The sequence below is a fragment of the Coptis chinensis genome, chromosome 4 (assembly GCF_015680905.1).
Source record: "Coptis chinensis isolate HL-2020 chromosome 4, ASM1568090v1, whole genome shotgun sequence".
NCBI lineage: Eukaryota > Viridiplantae > Streptophyta > Magnoliopsida > Ranunculales > Ranunculaceae > Coptis > Coptis chinensis.
The window spans coordinates 41,421,994-41,444,812 of NC_141459.1; the positions used below are offsets into that span (position 1 = coordinate 41,421,994).

General features: G+C 35.8%; 1 pseudogene; it reads left to right on the plus strand.

Moving 5' to 3' along the window:
* The first annotated feature begins 1,698 nt into the window (after window positions 1-1,698).
* Window positions 1,699-22,163, plus strand: LOC147503531 (tubby-like F-box protein 5; annotated as a pseudogene).
* The last annotated feature ends 656 nt before the right edge of the window (window positions 22,164-22,819 follow it).

Genomic DNA, 22,819 nt, shown 5'->3' on the forward strand with positions numbered 1-22,819 from the left:
CAAGTTGTAGGAAATATTGTTAATCTAATACTTAGTGCAGTTGCAATCTTTTGCTTTGTACCAAGTAGAGTCATAAATACAAACTTCGTCGATTAATTACTATAGCAGAAGTCTGCATGAACCAATGTCTGCATAAAACATCTTCACAAATGAAATGCAATCAACGGAAATATGTAAGTTGCTTGTAGCTGAAAATTAGTACTAAAAACGCTATTGCAATGGGTCGTTCCCTTGATTGTCCCCATTTGGGATCCTCTTTTGTACTTCATTATTTGCTATTTTATTTCATCAATTTTTTGCCACCCTTTAATTTCTTGTATTTGTTTTGTTAAATTTTCTTGGAAGTTAAACTCATTGTGATTACTTTGAGTTGGCTCTTCATTGTGTCTTCCTGGTAGTTGTCTAGTCATTTGGAAATGAATGTAGCCGTTCTTGGGCATGCGAAATTACCTAGGGGATGAGGCCCTCTAAAATTCTCCATGGTAATGCTTTGTAAGCACCGACAGTAAGATTCTGCCATTTTATTACTTGTAATAAATGCATTCATGTGACACCATCACAACCATTATTTCTTATCTAGGAGACTGATGTGCATTGGGAAATCTCCTAAATAGAAGCTTTCGCTATAAAATTTCTTTCAAAATAATTGGATAATGCAAAGGTGACAGCTACTATCACCTTTAGGTACAAGAGCAAATGCACACTTTGATGAAGTGAGGCTCTCACCTTATCTTTCAATTAGTGAATAAGTTTTTGGTACTATTTGAAGAAAGTGTATTGAGGTAAATTAACAACTGATGGTTGTTTGCACATGAGTTGATAGATGTGAAGGGGAGATATAGATAACTGAACATCACTAATTGCCTTAGTAATATATGGAGACTTTCGATTAAAGGTTTGGTGGATTTAGCAATGGTTATTTTGAATTAATTGTTGTTGTTCTTGCTGATTTTACTCTCGGTAATTCGTTTAAATTGTGCTTCATGTACTCGAGGAGAAGAAGAGGGACTATTTTTCTGGTCAAGTGGGAAAGCTTTTGATGACATGATTTCTTTGTAATGAATGATATATCAAGGGAGATGCATGTGGCGGCCATCTAGGAAGCACGGATACCGATACGCGACATGGATATGACACGACATGACACGGATACGCAAACACGGCCTTTTTCAAAAATATAGGACATGGATACGTCATGGACACGTTTGAATAATATATATATAAATATTATATAATTGAGCATTTTTCACCAAATTCAAATTAAAATGGCAATTCTGCTTCATAAAATGATCAATTCAAACACATTAAGCAGCAACTTACATGTAAACTTGGATTCACTTCATCTTTCTTCTCTTGCATATCTTCTTAACTTGGATTTTATTTCACTTGTTTTTTTTTGTTGAAGTTCCAAAAATATTTCTTGTATGTGTGAGATTACTGTCCCCCGCGTGTCGAAAATTAAAAAATTAATTATAAAATCGGATACTCCAAATCGCGTATCCGACACGTATCAGACGCGTATCGAGGTGTATCCGTGTCGGACATGGATACTTCACCCTTAGGGACGTATCGGTGCTTCATAGGCAGCCATAATACACCTTCAATTTTCAATTTCTTGCATCTTGGATTAATAATTGAATAGCCAGACACCATTTGCTGGAACCAAATTAAACAAGAGTTGTTCATTGGATTTTCAGTATGGTAACTGTTCATACAAGCTCAAGTTCAGGTAAGTATTTATTCTAATACATATTCTTAGCATAATTGCTTCTCGTGTGCTTGTTCTAACCCATGATATATGTTAGAACACAGTTGTAATGTAGAATTGGGTTATGAGTACCTACACAGTTTTACAATGCATGAGATTAACATATCATGTTGCGTAAACTGGTTTTAAATTTGTGTGCGTAAGTGAGGGCGTGCAACTATTTGTTAAGTTATGTTAATTGTTATTTTTTCAAGAAGTTTAATTTGGTTTCTTCCATTATTTCATTTGTTGATCTTTTTGGTATTGTATTGATTATCCTTGTTCACATCCTATCTCTGGTTCCGTGTAGGCTACCTTATGCAAATATAGTGGTTAAAGATAGTAGTTATAAGAGTAAATGTTGAAGAATGGAAGTGCAGAGAGTTTGGATGAGGTACAAGTAGCTCTACATGAGGTATGAATTTGTATCTAACTTTAACTTATATTCTTTAGTTAATATATTGAGGTGGAATTGTAACTTATATTCTTTAGTTAATATATTGAGGTGGAATTGTAACTTATATTCTTTAGTTAATATATTGAGGTGGAATTGGTGCTTAGTAAGAAGAACGGGAGGGTGAAAATTTGGATGAGGCATTACCCCTCTACATTTCTACCTCAGGTAAGAATCTGATTCGGTATATTAGAATTTAGATTTATCAAAGGGCTAGTTTATTTATTATTTTACAAGGTTATGATGCATGTTAATGTGTACGCAACTGTGCTTAAAAGTGTCTAAGAATAACTATATTCTAGCTTTTTGTGGCTTCACATGTGATGAACTCATGCATGGTGCCCTTAGATATCAGTTTTTGTTTATTAAATATATCATATCTTTAGATCTTAGAATCAGGTTATATATCACACAAGAGTTTCTAGCTCAATTGGTTGTGTACCCCTCTCCTCATGGGAGAGGTTGCAAGTTTGAATCTCATCAAGTGTTGGTTGGGATTTATTTCTTATGTAATTATGTGATGGGCCTTTGGGCCAAGCGAGCCTTCGGACTAAAGACAAGGTGCTACTATGTTGGGTGAACCGAGGAGCAAAAGCAAGTCTTCATGGACAAGGTGGAGGCGGTTGGCCAAGTGTTGGTTGGGATTTATTTCTTGTGTAATTATGTGATGGGCCTTTGGGCCAAGCGAGTCTTCGGGCTAGAGACAAGGTGCTGCTACGATGGGTGGACTGAAGAGAAAAAGCAAGTCTTCATGGACAATGTGGAGGTGGTTGGGTTTACTCAAAATGGCGCATCGGCGAGACCCTTCAGGGTTGATGAGCCTTCGGGCAATGTAAGCCTTTGGGCTAGGGTCCTTCAATTTAACCGGTGTGGGTATGCCTTAACCCTCTAAAAGAGTTACTGATCTCATTTAAAACTAGTTTGCCAATAAAAAAAAAAAAAAAAAAAAAAAAAAAAAGAAAGAAAGAAAGAAAAAGAAAAAAAGAATCAAGTTATATCTTGTTAAAAGAATTTTTGTCTATGCAGGTTCTTTATATGCTACACAAGGGCTTGTCGAGAATATGGTGCAAGTAATGGAAAGCTAAAGACGCCTGTTATGAAAGTTAACAATTCTTTGATTTTTTTTTTATTTGTTTATTTAAATTGTTGATTGAATGAGCCAGTTAACAAGTAATGCTATTTATACAATGGAGTTACAATATGTTTTTTAAATTTGGTATGCGACCAATTGTCTAGTTTGGATGTGAACTATTGTGAAATAAAGGTGGGGATCTCTTTTGAATCCGCTACTGTAGCAGTTGCAGGTCATTTGGCCTGCACACTTTTTTTTTTCAAATATTTTCTCCCAAAAAACAACAGTTTTGCCCGTCTTTATTCTTGCGACGATCTTACAATGTACGTGTTAGTTGTTTTCTAATTCCACTTACGACGGTCCTTACTCGTTGCAAATATTAATGACAGAGTGATTATAACGACAGAGCGATTAGCGATGGGATCTGGGATATTAAAAACCATCGCAAATCATAAAAACGACGGACTTTGACTGTTGCAAATCACAAATTCTGGATGATAAAACTATTAAATGTATCTTTCTAGAGTATACTCATTTCTCAAAAGAATATTAGTATTATGATCTTTTAGCACGAAAGTTGTATTATACTATGGATGTTACATTTCTAGACTATACACCTTTCTTTGGAAGTAATCTCTCTTTACAGAGACCGCTTATATCAACTTCTTCTTTACCTGCGAAGGACAACTCTATCCCCGTTTGGCCTTTACCTATGTTTGATAATGACTCTCATCCATTTGAGGAGCAAAAATGGGTTTACCCTCAGGCTCCACCACCTCCACTTATGCTTGGCTCCTCTGATCCGGGTCTATCTTTTTTGTGTACTTTTGATATTGTTGCTAAGCCGACTTCTACACATGAATCATCTATTGCATCACCGGCACATAACACCACTATAACACCCTTATTTTTATTCATTTTTTAATTAAATATATATAAAGTCAAATAATAATAATAAAAGAGGATATAGATAAAAGAAGAGAGAGAAAACGTGGGGAGAGAGAGAAAAGGGGTTTCGTTACAACCGAACCCTCTTTTGCTCCCTCTTTCCTATTCTTGTGGGTTTTCAAAAAGAAAAAAAGAAAGGGATGTGCTAAAATAAAAGAAAAAGGGAGAGACCAGGAGAAAGGGGAACAAAACAAAAGATGGGAGAGAGGGAGTGAATAAAAAAGTTAGAAAGAAAAAGGGAAGAGAGAGAGAGAACAAGAGAATAGAGGAAAAATAGAGTGGGGAGAGAGGTGAATCATACGAAAAAGAATTAAAATAGTTTGAGGGAGAAGATGAACGCGATTTCGTTGAAGCTTGGAGCTCGAGAACTCTGTGTCGATTGAAGATTTGGGAAATTGCTATTAGGTGAGTAATCTTTTCTTTCCTAAACCCATTTTTCGTGTATGGTTGATTATTCTTAGAAATTTATAAATTTTGAGTGGTTAGAGAATTGTTGTTCATTGATTAATGTTATGTGAATTCGATTTCGTTCGATTTGTATGTATTCAGTGAACTTGGGTGAATTGGAATTTAAGTGTATATGTACTGTGGTTAGAAAGTTATAGATTGATTGTGGGAGATTGTCCAACCAATTCGATATTGCATAATTTAGTTTGGTTGTTTGGGGTCATATTTGTATGGTATTTAAACGTGATAGTTCATTTGATTAGGTGTGAATTGTTCTATGAATAGGTTGCGAGTAAAATACTTCAACAAGCTATGTGTATTCATTTAGAGTTTCTAGCTATGGTTTTGGGAGAACTTCTAGGCCGTCTAGTGGATTGTTATATAAGTGTATTACATATTCTTAGGAATTAGTATAAAAAGTACTAGGTGTCTTGTTTCTCTATTATATTTCGAGTAGTAGCTTAACTAATAGACTTGCTGAAATTTTAAGAAAGCTTAGCGCTGGTCTGGTTTCGAGCTCAATTTTGATTTAGTTAGAGTTTTTATGAAACATGAAAAAGTAAGATCTGGAAGTCTGATTTCTATTCCAATTGGCCTTATCGCATTCTGAGGCCCGTGGAATTAATTATGGAGTTTGGAAGTTTGACTGGCAGAAAGCAGTGCGTTAGAAATCAATTTCTGCGCACTGTGTTCGAGCCTAGTTTTCGCACATTTAGAATGAGATTGAGTATTTTTGTAAAACATAAGAAAATAATTTCTGTGTGTTAGAGTTTCAACGCAAAAAACCTCAATGCATTTGGATACCGGTGGAAAGAGTTGTCCCGTTTGGAAGACAGTCCGTCATAAATCTAGTTTTCTGAAAATTAGGATTTTTACCTTTTTCGACATAATTTTTCTTTTAGATGGGCTGAGGTTGGGACTTCGAGTTCTACATGAAAAAATAAGTCTACATACCCTAGTTTCTAAATAATTAAGTTGCATGTCATTTGGATGAATGTAGGAAAAAAACTATAGTATTGACAAGTTGGCTAGAAAACCTACCGTGGTATCCTTTTATGTGCATGAACCTGTTTTGGGAAATATGTCTAGTAATGAACTAAAAGTCTCTTAAACTTTTCTTGGGTGTTTTATGTAGTGTTGTAGCCTACTTTTAGACTGTGGTTTTATTTGGAACCGACATTGTTCATAAGATCGTTTTTGGACAATCGAATGTAGAGAAATATCCATTTTTAAGCTTTTTGGACTTAAAGGTTCATAGTGTATCTCTAGGGATGAAACTTTATGCATATGATTGTGGGAGTATTTGATTCTATATAGTATAAATTGTTGTTTTCTTTAAAGTCACATACAAGAATATTGATATTTATTGGATAAGAACTACGAAGGCTTGATTCCAATCTTGAAAGATTTGAATACGTAGGCAACTTTGAGTAAAAGTGCAGCCACCATATTATATATTAGTTTTAGTGATAACTATATGTGTACAATGTTAGTATTAAATTATGTACGTGATAGTTCTTGTTTATAAAGATATTCATTGAATGTGCCATGAATGACCTGTTGGTGTTATGATGGGTATTCCTTGAATGTGGCGGGAATGACCCAAGGCATTCATTGAATGTGTCATGAATGACCTGTTGGTGTTATGATGGGTATTCCTTGAATGTGGCGGGAATGACCCAAGGTATTCATTGAATGTGCCATAAATGACCTGCTGGTGTTATGATGAGTATTCTTTGAATGTGATGGGAATGACCCAAGGTATTCATTGAATGTGCCATGAATGACCTATTGGTGTTATGATGGGTATTCCTTGAATGTGACGGGAATGACCCAAGGTTTTCATTGAATGTGCCATGAATGACCTGTTGGTGTTATGATGAGTATTCCTTGAATGTGGCGGGAATGACCCAAAGTATTTATTGAATGTGCCATGAATGATCTGTTAATGTTATGATAAGTGGTATTCCCCGAGTATGCGGGATAAACCATGTTTTATCAATTAGACTTCAATGTCTTAAATGAGGTTTGATTATGAATGGAAATTTGACTGCCTGAGATAGATCCTTTATTGTGATGTATAACTCTATTTTGTAGGAGGGTAGGATCTGTTAATCTTGTATGCAGGGACGTAAATATCCTACCCTAAGACGACGTGCTGACTTAAAGATAAGGTGTATCAAACTCATATTTAATTAAGTTATCATATGTGTATTTAATAAGTGGAATGTAAGTGGTATTTATGTTGTGAGTTATTTTGGAAAGTGAGAATGATGAGTACTGCTATATGAGATTCTTTGGAAATATATACTGGGATTGAAATCTTACTTGGGAAGAAACTACATGCCGTTTTGAGAAAATAGAACTAAATTGTCTTCTAAGTTGAAATGATTGTAATAGTATATTTCTTATTGATTTAAAAGATTGAACATACTTCTATATTATTTTGTATTTACTCTTACTCATACCAGCAAATTCAATTTGCTAACCCATGTTTGCTTTCATTTACAACGTGGGTGTATTTTTTGGGAGCATAGATGGTAGAATGCAATGGATGACAATGCTTGATTTGGATTCGCTCTTGGAGCCTTACTGGTTTAAGTTTTATGAAGTGTAAAGTTTTGATTTGAAATAGATGTAATAGACTTGGTTAGTTATTCTTGAATTCGTTAATGAAGAGTTGTTTTTCGGTTTTAATTTGATCTCAGATTTTTATTGTCATGTAAGAGAATGGGTTATTAGGGTTTCATTTCATCTTGGGTTTTCAAATGATTGAATAGGGTGACGATTGAGATAATTATATCTTGGATAATTCCCTATTTTAATTTTCTTAAAATTTGGGGTACGGTGTGACAACCACCGCCATCACCACCATCTTGTAAGTTTTCACGGGATAGACATCCAACTGATCATCTCATTACTACATGTTGTACTCACCATCCTATTAGCAAGTTTGTGTCTTATCAGGGACTTTCTTATTCTTACTGAGCTTTCTTGGCTACAACATCATCTATCTCCATTCCTAGATCTGTTTCTGAAGCTTTGCGTGATCCCCACTGGGTTGCAATACAATGTGAAATGGAAGCACTGGAACAAAATCACACATGGGATATGGTTTCCCTACCACTTGGTGATGAGAAAACAATTCAACATAAATGGGTGTTTTCTATTAAGTATTGTGCATATGTTATTGTGGATCGTTACAAGGCATAGTTGGTTGCAAAAGGGTTTACTCAGATTCTTGGTAAGGATTTCGGTAATAAATTTGCTCTGGTGGCTAAACTTTCCTCTGTGTGGTTCTTGATCTCTTTGGCATCATCTCATTCTTGGCCTCTGTATCAGTTGGACGTCAAGAATGTTTTTATTCATGGTAATCTCACTGAGACTATTTATATGGATCCTCCACTCAGTTTTCGCGATGAGGGGGAGTATGCTGCGAAAGTGTGTTGTCTTTGGAAATCTCTATATAGGTTGAAATAGTCACCGCGTGCTTGGTTTTCCCGTTTCAACCAGGTGGTATTGTCTCTTGGGTTCATATGCTGCCAATTTGATCATACTTGTTTTGTTCGAAAGAACAAGTTTGGACACCGTGTCCTACTTTTTGTTTATGTTGATGATATTATAGTTACAGGCGATGACATTACTGGTATTGCTCAGGTGAAATTTGATCTGAGTAAGGCATTTGATGTGAAAGATTTGGGGCCCCTTCGCTACTTCTTAGGTATTGAGGTATCACGTTCTCGACATGGGGTATCTCTCTCTTAGAGGAAGTATATTTTAGACTTGCATGTTGAAGGATAATGGCATGCTAGGTTGTAGGCCAACATTGTCACCTATGGATCCTAACATGAAACTCGATCTCATTTGAGTCTAGAGAATTGCTCTCTAATCCATCTCAATATCAACATTTGGTTAGGAGATTGATTTACTTAACTAATACCATGCCTGATATAGCCTTTGCAGTTAGCGTTGTTAGTCAATTTATGCATGTTCCTCGTACATCTCACATGGATGTTGTTTATCATATCTTGAGGTATCTTAAGTCATGTCCAGGACTTGGTCTATTTCATGCATCAAGTGGACAGTCAAGGTTATTTTGTTATACTGATGCAGACTATGCTGGTTCTAAGACAGATAGACGATCATAAACATCAGGTTTATGTACTTTCTTTGGGTCACACTTGATATTTTGGAAGAGTAAGAAACAAAATGTTACTTCTAGATCTTCTGCAAAGGCTGAATATCGTGCGATGGCTCAGGGGACTTGTGAGCTTTTTTGGCTACGCTCACTCTATGATGAGTTTGGTTTTTCGGTAGGACTTTCTTCCGATCCACGTTGTCCTGTGACAACAAATCTGCCATAATGCTTGCTTCAGATTTCGTGCTTCATGAGAGGATGGAGCATATTGAGGTGGATATACATTTCGTACGAGAGAAGGTCGGAGCTGGCATTATTGTTTTGGTGTTTGTTCGTTCTATAAAACAAACAACATATATGTTCACCAAGCCGGTTGGACCATCATTGCTCAAAAGTTCCATTGTCAAGTTGGGCTTGATAGACATCTTCGTGCCAGCTTAAAGGGGAGTGTTGAAGTATATCTCCATATATCTTCTTTCCTTTAATGTTATGTAACAAGGATATTCTATCCTTAAGTTTATTTGCATATTGTAATCTTTATTATCAATAAATATGGTCTCTGTCTATTAATCAGATAAGCCTTTACACAATTCTTTTCTAATGAAGTGTTTTGTTAAAAACCTGAAAAAAGATGGATACTATTAGAACACAGTTATCTCTTTTGTGGCATAAGCAAAGGTGACACTTCATCAAAACTTTGTTGTTTGAAAATAGGTAGTGGTGGAAACTTTAGGTGGGATTATTTGCACCATCAAAAGTCTCTTTTCTGTTTGCAATTAACAGCAAAATCAAAAGTCTATAAATACTACTTTGAACATGACTATGCGTTTTGTATCTTTTGAAATAAAATAAGTAATGCCCTAAACTTCAAAGAGCACATAGGCAAGAAACCAGATGTATTTATTTGTTGTCTCAAATAAAACATACCATATGATATGCAAGGGAATGGTCGTCATATATTGCCAACATATTCAACAGAAGACCTTTGAAAAGCCTCGCTTACATCCAGGCAGAAATTTCACCTAGGCAGGTCACCCTGGAATGTGCTATACCAATTGAAATTGTTGAGTAGAAATCAGTTATGATGTCCAAACCATTCATTTCGTTTGCATAAATATGAACTCTTTTTCTTCTTGTTGTCAAGAAGATTGATGAAAATTTGTAAAGGAGTATAAAAATGGGCTAATGGGCAATTGATGATAAAAAATAGAGAAGAATACAGGGAAAATTCGAAGTACTTTCGAGTTTTTTTTCTAAATTTATTTTCTTTTCAATAAGTTTCCTTTTAATTTGTTATTTTTTTATGGAGATATATTCTCTCTCTCCATACGTTTGTTTCTATTTACGTTAGTCACGTTACTAAGAGTTGGCTTCTGCAAAATAGTTGCCACATGTTTAGTTCCTATAGGACAATGATGCAAGAGCAATTTTTTTTCTCCTTGCACTTGATTTTCCCTTTCTCTTTCCGGTTTGAGGATTTGGGTTGTAAATTGTGGGAAATTTAACACTACTATTTTTTTTTCATAATCCAAAGTTCAGGTACGCCCTAGGCCCTGTGATAAAAGTGATTTTACGTATTCTAACTATCTATGCGTAAACACAAATAATCAATTTACGTAAATACGTGTTTATATCAATATTCCTACTCTCAATAACGAAGTAATATATTAGAGTCAGGATTCGTTCCACTCTTAAACCCTCAAGACTTAATTAGAATTCAACTACTCGACACAAGGAACAATGGTGAGAGTAATGGGTGATGTGAAATTTCTAATATCATTATACTATCATTTCTATATGAAATTGAATATGACATAATCTAAAGATTCTAACTTTATGAAATTTAACTAAACAATAATCCAACCCCACATCAATAACTACGAAATGACTAACAACCAAGAAATGAAATTAGATCTAAGCAATAGATAAATGACAAAATTGAATTTGATCAATAATAAACTACTTAATTTATCTAATGAAGCAATAACAATATTTTAATACTTTAAATTAAAACAAGGGAAATGAAAACTAATTAAAATGGAGATTTAATTCTAGATCTAAAAATTATTCTAACCCTAAACTCCATTAATATTAGCTTCCTAACCTAACTTATTTTCTAACCTAACTATCTACCATTAACAAAGAGCTAAGCTTTTGTTTTTATACTTTCAGATCCAAAAATCGTGCATGGGCTTGGAGCCATGTTTTGGGCCAGAGAATCAGGCCCAAAACCCAATTCTTTCAGTCCAAAAAGGCCTCTTCAGCTGCAGTTGATTTCAATAGACTTTTTGTCCACTTTTGCTCCTCTGATTGGGCCAAGGCTTGGACCATTGGAAATCTCTTTCCGAGCCGGTCGTTTTGACGTAAGGTAGGCCCAATTCCGAGGTCTGAGTCCAAAGATATGGTCTTCGGAAGTTCGGTTGACTTTGTGCACTTTTTCTGCCCGCGTGGACTTTGACTTTTCATCTTTTGACCGGGCTTTACAGAGGCTTTGTCTTCTTGAAAATTGGCCTTTAATCACAGAACTCCTTAGCAACCGACCTTTGCTCCTTTATCTCGCTAAAGTGGCACATTTCTGCACATAATGGACTTTGAAGCCTGAAATGCATAAAAACACGTAATCAGTATTAACTCTTACTTATTATTCACATAATTGGTCTAAAAGTACGATTGTTAAGGGGGTTAAAACTACAGTTTTGGGCTCTTATCAAACCACCCCCAAACAGCATTTTGCTTGTCCTCAAGCAAATATGAGAAATTAGAATAAGTGACCAAAAATGGAGTTCTAACTACTCTCGTTTCACTGAGTGCGATTGCATTGACCATATGCAACAAGGCCTTAAACCACTAGGAATTCCCTAGTGGATGAGTTATAGCCTCGTGAGAGTTTTCCAGTGAAGGTACTCACAAACTTCATCTATACTACAACGACTAAGAAATAAAACTATTGTTTCCTCATTCATGTCTCAACTATCTATACATCTCACTAGCAATTGAATAAGAATAACCAAGTCAAAAACCTAAACTAATATATGCATAATAATCAATCATCTATGATACAAATATATATACTATGAGTAATACTATGAAATGCATAGCAGGTTCGTTTCTGAAAACTCGGAATAGCGTGTTAAGTAGGTCCTCACATAAATGTCAAGACAAAAACCACTCTGATTTTTCCGCTCAAGTTTCACTACTCCAGTGTGCAGTGGGCACACTTTACCTTACAATCTCAATGACAAACAAGGAAGCCAGAGTCGATCAAACACATCTGCCACTTACTATCACACTAACCTATTCCTAATTGAGCTAGAGGTCTTTATTAGGTGTTGCGGGGATTAGGAGATGGTTTAAGAAGGAAGGAAATGGATATTCAAAAGGACAAGTCTGAGATAATAGAGTCTTCATATTATGTAACTTAGAGAAAACCTTGTTATTTTCTTTTGCTTCTATACTTTGTTTCCATCCTTAGCCATATTTTTGTTTTTCTTTTCTTTGGCTTTTGACTCCCTTTTATTCTATTTTTGGAGTTTTTATTTATTTATATATTTTTTTTCTTTTCCTTGGATGGAAACTTCTTTTCTTTTTTCTGAAGCAACTAACTAATTTTTGTTTACACACCGGTTTTTCTCTTCTTCTTTCTTCACTCATTCTATTCTCGGACTTATTCTAGATTGGGTAAGTTGAATTTTTATTTTGTTTTGTTTTTGTAACAGGTAAAGGAATTGTGGTTTATGGAAGGCTAAAGAAAGGCTCGAGGGGGCTTACTAGCGGAAAATAATTCATAGGTTTGAATTTCGGCTATATCGATCCAAAGAGGGCCTAAATTCTCGCTTTAGGATATGACATAGTGGTCAAGCAAGTGGAAGTGGGCGTGATTTCTCTATCCAGATTTTACTTCTCCCTCATTTCTCAAATTTTCTCAAATGTTTTTTTCTCACATATTTGTCAAGGCTTTATATATTCTCACGGGATTTGTAGAATCAATTACTTAGCCTAGATTTCACTCGCTAACAATCATAGATACTCATGTAATATATTTATAGATAGATGCAAAGATTATTACCTACATATTAACCTAAGTTTCTAACAATTATTTGATGCAAAAGCTATGTAGACTTCTAGATTGTTAAGAGCATAGAGAAAGAAAACAATACCAATATTCCTAAGTGTATAGCATAAACTTATTTATTTATATTTTTGAAAATTTTAACTTGAAAACAAATGCATATTATACATATCTATATCCTAACAGATTTTTAATTACACGGTTTCTATGCCCCCAAAAAGAAGCATGCTTTGTCCTCAAAGCATTTAAATAAAGAGGGTAGAAAAATACCATGGAAACGCTGGCGTGAAATCTGGAACATCCGCAAAACAAGGTTAGAACATACTAATATAGGAAATAAAAAAAAACTGACGCAACTCTATAAGAGTTCCACCCATTATGGGGTTAACAGAATTAAATTGCTTGGGACATAAGCAGACACTAACTGAAACTAAAAACTTACCTCCACTCTAGCGTTTACTCGTCATCCTTCCTTCTATAAAGAAGTGAGGTTCCTTCGCATCCTGCCATGCCATTATAATTTGCCAAGCTTACCGCCATTTATCATCTACGGATGCTAACCTGTTAAGCGCCACTTGGTCGGATGGGGTGTAAGGTGCAACCTGATGAGGTTGTATCCTCCACCCTTGTCAAGTCATTGCACGAAAAGATCAGATAATACAATTGGTGGGTCTCACAATTTCGACCCCAACCCAATCCGTGAAACGGGCACAAAAATAGGGAAGAAACATAGCATAATACGGCAAACTAAAATAGGCATAAGAAGATACTTATGCCTCATGCTATGGGCTCGTGCTAAACTAGACATCAAGGTTCCGGGAAGGTCATGGCACATACGTCCCATGGCTAAAGCAAGGAAGACACTGCAAGTGGCATCATTGACAGAAGAAAAAACGACATTCCCCTAAAATGTTTAGCATGATCCAAAACCTAACAGTTCTTATGTTCATGGACAGACTACCAAGGGCGACGTTATATTCACCTTGGTCCTCGATACGGAAAATGCCTGCCCCATAAGCCTCATGCAAAAAGTCATAAGTGTAGACATGCATATTATCTACCCAATAGCATCATGGGTCTTGTATTTCAGCGGGCATGGCAAGTCCAAGAACAAATGATAGCAAGAACCATAAGCGGTTCCCAGCCCACGTGTGTGATCACCTCGCGAAACCAAGCACCATAAGTAGTGCTTTGAACAAATCTTCGAAAGACTGTTTCGGTATTATTGTAGGAGATGTCATCTCAAAACTACGCTCTGGAACACCGCAAATCACCGGGGAACAACCCGCAGAAAACCGGAATTTTCCGTGTTCACGCGAAGGCGGCGCTGGTGCGCTTCCACTTGGCGGGTCGCCCGAGGTTTTTGGAGTTACAGTGTTTGGACGCCGAAGTCGCTTCAACTTAAAGCGAAGCGCCTGTACAAAAATTCTGATAAATGTGTAAAGGCGAGTGAGCCTCCTCAGAAGCCCGAGGTCTTGATTTGTGAAAATGGTGAAGAACAACGGGAAACGTGGGAGTGAAAGATGAGAGATGGAAGTTAGGTGTAGTGTGGGTTGTGAGTGTAGAATGAAGGAAGTTTAAATAGGTTCTGAGCTTCCAAAACGAATCGGCAAGTTTCCAAATTGTTTAAGGCAATTTCCGGAAATAGAAAATTTCCAAACCCGAAAACGGAAACAAACCATATTTTTTATTTTATAACAACCCTGGTATCTTTTATACTGGATTTAGAATAGTAACTTCTAAACTCTCTTAGATTTCATCCTACCACCACATCTAATCATAGGTATGCCAATTACGACAATATTCTCAACCTTCACTCCAAAACAAACTCTAAAATGGAGGATCTTCTACAAATCATGATAGAATAAATAATACCACCCCCAAACAATTCGGAAGGTGGAATTAACAATAAAATCCATGCACAATTTGAAAAGAACAACATTATATTAAAATTGAAATTCAAACAACATTTAACTACCAAATTCAAAGTTAACTACGGAATTTAACAATGTAACATCCTATCTACTAAAAATAATAAAAAACAACATCAAAACAACAAACAAGGAGAAATCTAGCTACTCTTAAAGGGAGCGAGGTAGGGATAAGAATAGGAAGTTTAGTGATCAAGCATGGAAAAACCAAACACCCCACCCCCAAACAAATTTTTGAAAATAGGTTTGTAAAATTTGTTTTAAAACGTGGGTCTTTTGAAGTCAGATTCCCTAGACTTAAAGTGATATATATGTATTTACATGCAGTTTCCCATATATCAATAATCTAAACAATTGTGGATCTTTCCATAAATAGTTAACATGGAATGCACCACCAAACAGAATCAAGCTCCAAAACTTTCTACTAATGAACTTAGTCTAATAAGAAGGTGTCCAAGTGAATGATCGTGAGTAAATGAATGGTTTTGGAAAATACTTTGAATATGGATAAGTGTTAGAAGAAAAGGGTGGGAAGAATGATTGGATTTTATGAGGGATTAACTCAGGTGGATGGTGGTAGGGTGGTGCTCTAGGTAGTGCTTGAGAAGGTGGATCATCACAGTGCTCTTAGAAACTTCGTCGATTCCTCATCTAGGTTGTTAGCATCCATATAATTATGGTATTCATCTCCATCTTTGAGGAATTCATCTATCTCGTCTATTATGAGGTTTAGTCCATCTCTTCTATGGTCAGAAGGTAGGGTTGAAAATTCTTTCTCTAGTTCAGTTATGTTCAAAGAGTTAAAATTGTGATCTTTGTCTTCTTCCATAAGAGGGATATGTACTAGTGTAGGGACGACATCGTCGGAAGCACTAATGTGATATACAAAACTCTCAATAGACTTAAACTTCACCTTCTACAGGAAAATCTAGTTGTTCATGCGGTGTTTTATCCCTATACCTAATATGAGGGGGAACATATTTGTTAACCGTTGCTTTATCTTTTATCACTTTCCAACTAGGTTTCCATATTGGAACCTCTACAGGTGTAGGATCTTCAATTTCTATGACCGTATTTTGTATGGTATCATTTATAGTTTACGGGTGATCTTTAGGCATAGTCACTTGGTTATCAACTACTCTCCCTGAACGAAGGGTAGTGACTGCCTGTAGGTCCCCTTGGTTTATATTACCATTACACTGAATACTTTTTATTTCGAAGGCGGTGTTGGTTAACTTAGGATTAGGCACTGCTTGACTTGGAAACACGCCGGTTGGGTTATTATTTTGGTTAGAAGACATGTCAATAAACTTTTGGCACAAAGATTGCATCATTTGCATCGTTTGTTTCATCATATTAGAGTTTTGATCATGCTGATCTTTCATCAAGTTGGAGTTTTGTTGCATAATTTGATTTTGTTTCTCCAACAAGGTCACTACTACTTTGTCTGTAGATGGTTGTATTGGAATTAAAGCTTGTTGAGCATTCATGTCTTGATGTTGATAGTTCTGGGTTATGGGTACTAAACCTCTATTCTGGTCACCTAAGTTCCCTTGTCCTTGATGTTGAGTTAATTGGTTGAAGTGTGATGGTTGTGGTGGTGTTTGTGCATAAACAAGAGGACAATAGAAGTCGGAATGCTCAAGACTACAACAGACATTACAACGAGTAGAGTTAATGTTCATGATTGGAGTGGGTTGTTGTTGAACAGAGATGGCATCTACCTTTTTAGTGAGGGCATCAATAAGAGTTTTAAGCTTGGGATCATGTTTAACCTCAAGAGAAGAAGGAGAGGAGCGGGAGGACTCGTTTCCTCCCCAATTGTTGTTCTTCTTAGATTGATCTTCTAAGAATTTATAAGCCTCCAAGGCTCCTTTACTAAGAAAAACTACCCCCCTACATGATATCTAGAACCTCCTTATGATAATGTGAAAGCCCTCTTGAAGAAAGCACGAAACAAGCGTGTCTTTCGCAAGATTATGATCTTGGGCATTCAATGAGAAGATCGATGAAACGATTCCAATTCTCTCGAAAAGGATTCATGAGGATTACGGTTGAAGAAATGAATCTTGTGAAGCATTTCATCTGTCTTCAGTGGTGGGTAAAACTGTTCCATGAACAATTGAACAAGTTTTTTTTTTTTTTTTTTGAACATTTATGAGGTTTTGGCTGACCTCAACCTGTATTGATCAAACTCTTTGGTACAACTTACCTATAGCATCTTCCTCAACTATAACATTAAGCTCATACATAAGAGGAGGAATACTTACAACCGTTACTCCAGGATTTATAGTTCACAGAGTTTGGCGTTTGGGCAGTTAACCAAGACGCCGCCTTGTCGGCTAGGGTGAAAGGAAACACCCTAAGTTTAACTTGATCTGGACTTATACTAGGATGATGGAATGTAGTGAGAACTTGGTCTATCCTACGCATGTGCTGGTAAGGCTTCTCGTAGTCTAAACCATGAAAAACCGGTAACAAGTTAAATATATTAGGGGATTCAAAATCCCCACTAGGTCTACAAAGAACGATGCGGCTTTAGGGCCATCGTTTAGGGCTTTATAAAAATCAGAGAGAGGAGTCTCTTGTTCTTTAGCCATTGATGCAAGTGTAGTGTATGAAATTCTAGATAGGCGTGTTGTATTTATTTCTACGAAAAATAAGCCTGATTATACTAGAATTAAAACTCCTCTGACAGAAGAGGCGAGGAGTGGAAGAAGGAGTACCTGAATGCCTTCTTGCTACGCGTTTGAATAGCGTCTTGTATACGCAATCTCAGTGTATTTAACAAGTTAGAAACACTGAATAACTTGAAGAAATAAAATTTTGCATTTACCTATGAAAATTGGGCTGTTCACGCTGAATTTTCCTTCGAGGGCGCGGGTGCCCTCTGTTTTGTCGAATGTCCAGTGTTTTGGGCGCGGTCGCGCTCTGTTTGGGCGCAGGTCGTGCTCCAGGGTTTTCAAGGTTTACGCCTTTTATCGTACTCCAAAAAATTTGAAATTTTTACAGTAATTTTCTAAGACGTCTATCAAATAGCCTGTAAAATTTCAGATCAATCAAAGCTATGAAAGTCCCTCTACTGCCCTGCAAAGTTTGCAAAACGGTTTTCGGACACAATACAAACAACCGAATGGTTAAACCATCAAAACAAATCCAAAAATTGCCAAATTTTTACTGGAGACTCCTGACAGATTCTACTTATTCCTGTAAAACATTTAGAGCAATTGGAGTTCTACAACCTCTCCTTATTGGCTGGTGTTCCAGATATTAAGTGTTTGCAACACTGCAGAAACACACTGGAAACACTCTACTATTTAGGAGGTCAAAACAAATAAAAAACTCATCAAATTTTTACTACAAACTCCTGACTTAGGATAGATACTCCTGTAAAAATTATAGAATTTTTAGAACTCCCTAAGTAACCTTACTCGTCTGTTTTTCAAGAACATACGGTGTGAAAACTGAAATGCAGCACTGTAAAGATCGTATTTTTTTCACAAGGTAAACCAACTTTGAAAAATCTGAAAATATTCCAGTAAATCAACAACACATTAAATAATATGTATGAAAATTTTCAGAATTTTCGAAAATTTAGAAATACCTTCACCGCAGTGTTTTTCTCTGTGAATCCGCAGCCCCTATGCCTGAAACAGTGAACAGTTCTGAAAATTTAAGAAATAAGAATGAAAAATTAAAAGGGTGGGTGGGTGCAATTGAATTCTTGTCATGAATGAGATTAAGATGGCAGCGGCGCCATTTGATAAAATTGATTTTACGTATTCTAACTATCTATGCGTAAACACAAATAATCAATTTACGTAAATACGTGTTTATATCAATATTCCTACTCTCAATAACGAAGTAATATATTAGAGTCAGGATTCGTTCCACTCTTAAACCCTCAAGACTTAATTAGAATTCAACTACTCGACACAAGGAATAATGGTGAGAGTAATGGGTGATGTGAAATTTCTAATATCATTATACTATCATTTCTATATGAAATTGAATACGACATAATCTAAAGATTCTAACTTTATGAAATTTAACTAAACAATAATCCAACCCAACATCAATAACTACAAAATGACTAACAACCAAGAAATGAAATTAGATATAAGGAATAGATAAATGACAAAATCGAATTTGATCAATAATAAACTACTTAATTTATCTAATGAAGCAATAACAATATTTTAATACTTTAAATTAAAACAAGGGAAATGAAAACTAATTAAAATGGAGATTTAATTCTAGATCTAAAAATTATTCTAACCCTAAACTCCATTAACATTAGCTTCCTAACCTAACTTATTTTCTAACCTAACTATCTACCATTAACAAAGAGCTAAGCTTTTGTTTTTATACTTTCAGATCCAAAAATCGTGCATGGGCTTGGAGCCATGTTTTGGGCAAGAGAATCAGGCCCCAAACCCAATTCTTTCAGTCCAAAAAGGCTTCTTCAGCTGTAGTTGACTTCAACAGACTTTTTGTCCACTTATGCTCCTCTGATTGGGCCAAGGCTTGGACCATTGGAATTCTCTTTCCGAGCCGGTCGTTTTGACGTAAGGTAGGCCCAATTCCGAGGTCAGAGTCCAAAGATATGGTCTTCGGAAGTTCTGTTGACTTTGTGCACTGTTTCTACCCGCGTGGACTTTGACTTTTCATCTTTTGACCGGGCTTTACAGAGGCTTTGTCTTCTTGAAAATTGGCCTTTAATCACAGAACTCCTTAGCAACCGACCTTTGCTCCTTTATCTCGCTAAAGTGGCACATTTCTGCACATAATGGACTTTGAAGCCTGAAATGCATAAAAACACGTAATCAGTATTAACTCTTACTTATTATTCACATAATTGGTCTAAAAGTACGATTGTTAAGGGGTTAAAACTACAGTTTTGGGCTCTTATCACCCTGCTTGGTCCAAGAATAGATCCACCCCTGCTTAGATCTTGTCACTTCGTAGATGGCTAGATGGAAAATGTGTAAAGTAGAACTATGTTTGTGTTATATTTAAATGGGGCCTATTTAAATACCTTTTCAATAGTTGTGAAAATAAATATCCATTTCTGTCTCTCTTTAGATTTGAGGTATGTAAATATGTAATAAATAAAAGAAAAGGGAAAAGGGAAAAAATGGGGGGATGTAGCATTGCGGGATCCAACCCAGAAAACTCCAGTGCGGATAAATAATAAAGGGTCTTGTTATTGACAGACCCCATTTTGTGTTGGGCAGATCCCGACCCAATTTAGGGTCTGTAATTATGTTGGGCACAACATAGAGTGGATACACCCGGCCCCATCACTAAAGCCCAAAGCAAAAATAAACCGGAAAAAACTAATTTCTCCATCTCTTTCTTTATTATAAAATAATAAATAAGTAACTGAAATCTCGTATGTCATCTTTAAACCATTGTCGCCTTTTTATCTTAGGTCATGTTATTGACAGAAAAATGCTAATTAGGTTGGCAACATATTAACTTGATGGAAGGGGGAGGGGTGCCCAACACAAAATATATTTTTTAGATCAATGTCAAACTTATATTAATATATATATATTTTTTTGTCCGCCCAACACAAAATGGAAGGTGTCCATAAAGAGTACCATAATTAAATTACCTACATCTATATCATAAACTAGTTTTCGAACCCGTCCTACGAACGGGTGCCCTTATATTAAATTGTTCGGAAAAATATTTATAATTATGCAGAATTATGAGATATGAATATTAAATTTATTTAGTAACTTTTACTTATGACAAAATGAAGATCGTATTGAAACTACTTGAATAGCAACTTACCAATTCGTCCACGATTATATCAATAGGGATATGATAAACACACCATTTTAATTGCAAAACTATACTCGAGCTGATATTTTCAACCTCGTTTACTTTGAGGTTAGTTTAATGTATTTGCATCAATTTTCTAATTTCCAATTAATCATTCAAGGTGGTGTGTAATAGCAACTTCTACTTATCCTTCTGTAATGTCCTTACAAACATGACATAAAACAACAATTATAAAGTGCTTCAAGTCTATCGTAAGTGGTCTTATTAATGCCAAATGAAAACTTATAATGTAACAAAGCCTTTTCCAAAATAATACTTACTGAGATTTGTAAGTTGAGTAGGTATAGATAGTGATCTAGTAGTCATAATGAAATACTTGCAGAGAAAAAACTAAATCAGTGCGAAACATGATGGTCACTTGGCCATAAACCATGGTGCAGAAGGAGAATGGCATCGGTACATAATGCAATTGAGTTGGTAATTACTTTAAAAGTTCTATGTGCGCTGAATTTAATATATATTATCATATATAGTTGGTACTTGGTTCTCCTCCCCAGGCACAACGTTCTCATATATTATCACAGTCAAGCCTAATAACCTACAAAAAAGTAACATTCAATCTAGTAAATAATACAACCATTCTTGTCAATATTTTCAAAGATATTTCCATACATTAAATTAAGCCAAAGATTTTTCCATCAGTACGATAGCATATTGCTTCATCTAATTAAAAAAACAAACACGTAGACTATAAACGTCAAAAAGATTGGTGACTCTTGGAGACCATGGACAAATTGGTTTACTAACTATAAGGGATGGGCAATGTTAACTTCTATAAATTAGTTCATCAAGAAGTTCCAAGCAAAGACTTCTTATCCTTGTCAAGCATAACTTGTACTAAGATCCCCTTTCCCCCTCCAGTAAAAAATATTATAAGATCAAAATTGGACTAAAACATAAGTGAGAGATCGAAGAATTCACTCCAAGTAAGTTTCTCCGAGAGTCCTAGCTGGTAATTACAACATAGGCACCATAGGATATGAGCTAAATGTTTTGCGTGCCAGAGGACCTAGGAGAATGCAATGCACCATGTATTCAATACCCATTTCTTCTATTCTAGAAGGGGGCACTGCACCCACACCAACTCTGTTCCCTCAGTCTCTTGAAGAACAATTTTGTCTCTTGCCAACACCGATCTCCAAGGATCGATCAACATGTTGATTTCAGCTCTAAAAAGCTATCAGAGCCACTACTACCAGTACGGGGTGCAAATGAACCACTTATCTTGAAAAACAAAGCACCTCGATGGCATGAGCAGCTACAAAGTTGGTGCTTAAATTTTCGAGGATTTGTTACAATTGCTTCTGTTAAGAATTTCCAGCTAGTGGCAGGTACCGCCGAGCCTTCCCACAATGTTACACAGAAGAACAGGGAGAAAGTAATACTACAATTTGGAAAAATAGGGAAAGATATCTTCACTATGGATTATTGTTACCCACTCTCAGCCTTCCAAGCCTTTGCAATTTGCTTGAGCAGCTTTGATACCAAACCAGCATGTGAATGACTTTGGATTATCGGCATGCTTTTTTCTTCTACATAAGAGCTCACTGTAAATATGTCAACTGGAAGCTATTTCGTACTTGCCTCAGAAGTCAGCTCCATTATTTTTTGGATAGGAAACACGACTATTTTCTGCGCTTTTTTACCAAAGACGACAAAAGTTGTTTGTTCTCCACTCTCATCTTGTACACATAGTTTAAGTAGGTACATGTTTAATTTTTAAAGTTGTAATTAGTAATGAATTATAAAATCGAAGATGGAGTATTTATTAGTGATTTCTTTACCTGTCTTGTGGAGTCTTGTATGTTGTTTCACAGTTAGTGCAAAAAGGTTCTGATCCTTTGTCAACATGCTTATAAGTGCAATTCTTGCATGATTTGTAGCTCCATTGGTTTTCAAATATCTTCACAAACTTTGCCCTGCAAGTGAATTGCTCTCCCTGCAAAAATTATGTTGTATTATTAGTTCAGTTTTTATTAATTTCAGCACGGTATTATTTAGGTATCATAAGATCTTCAAATTCTACGAACGAAAATTTATATTTGTTGAATGTCGTCCCAATTTCTTTCGAAGGAGATACTATAGTATCTTTAGTGAAAGAAATAGTGTACTTAGATCTTACTGGACGATATCTTCCGGTTGTTTCTTTGACTTCAAATT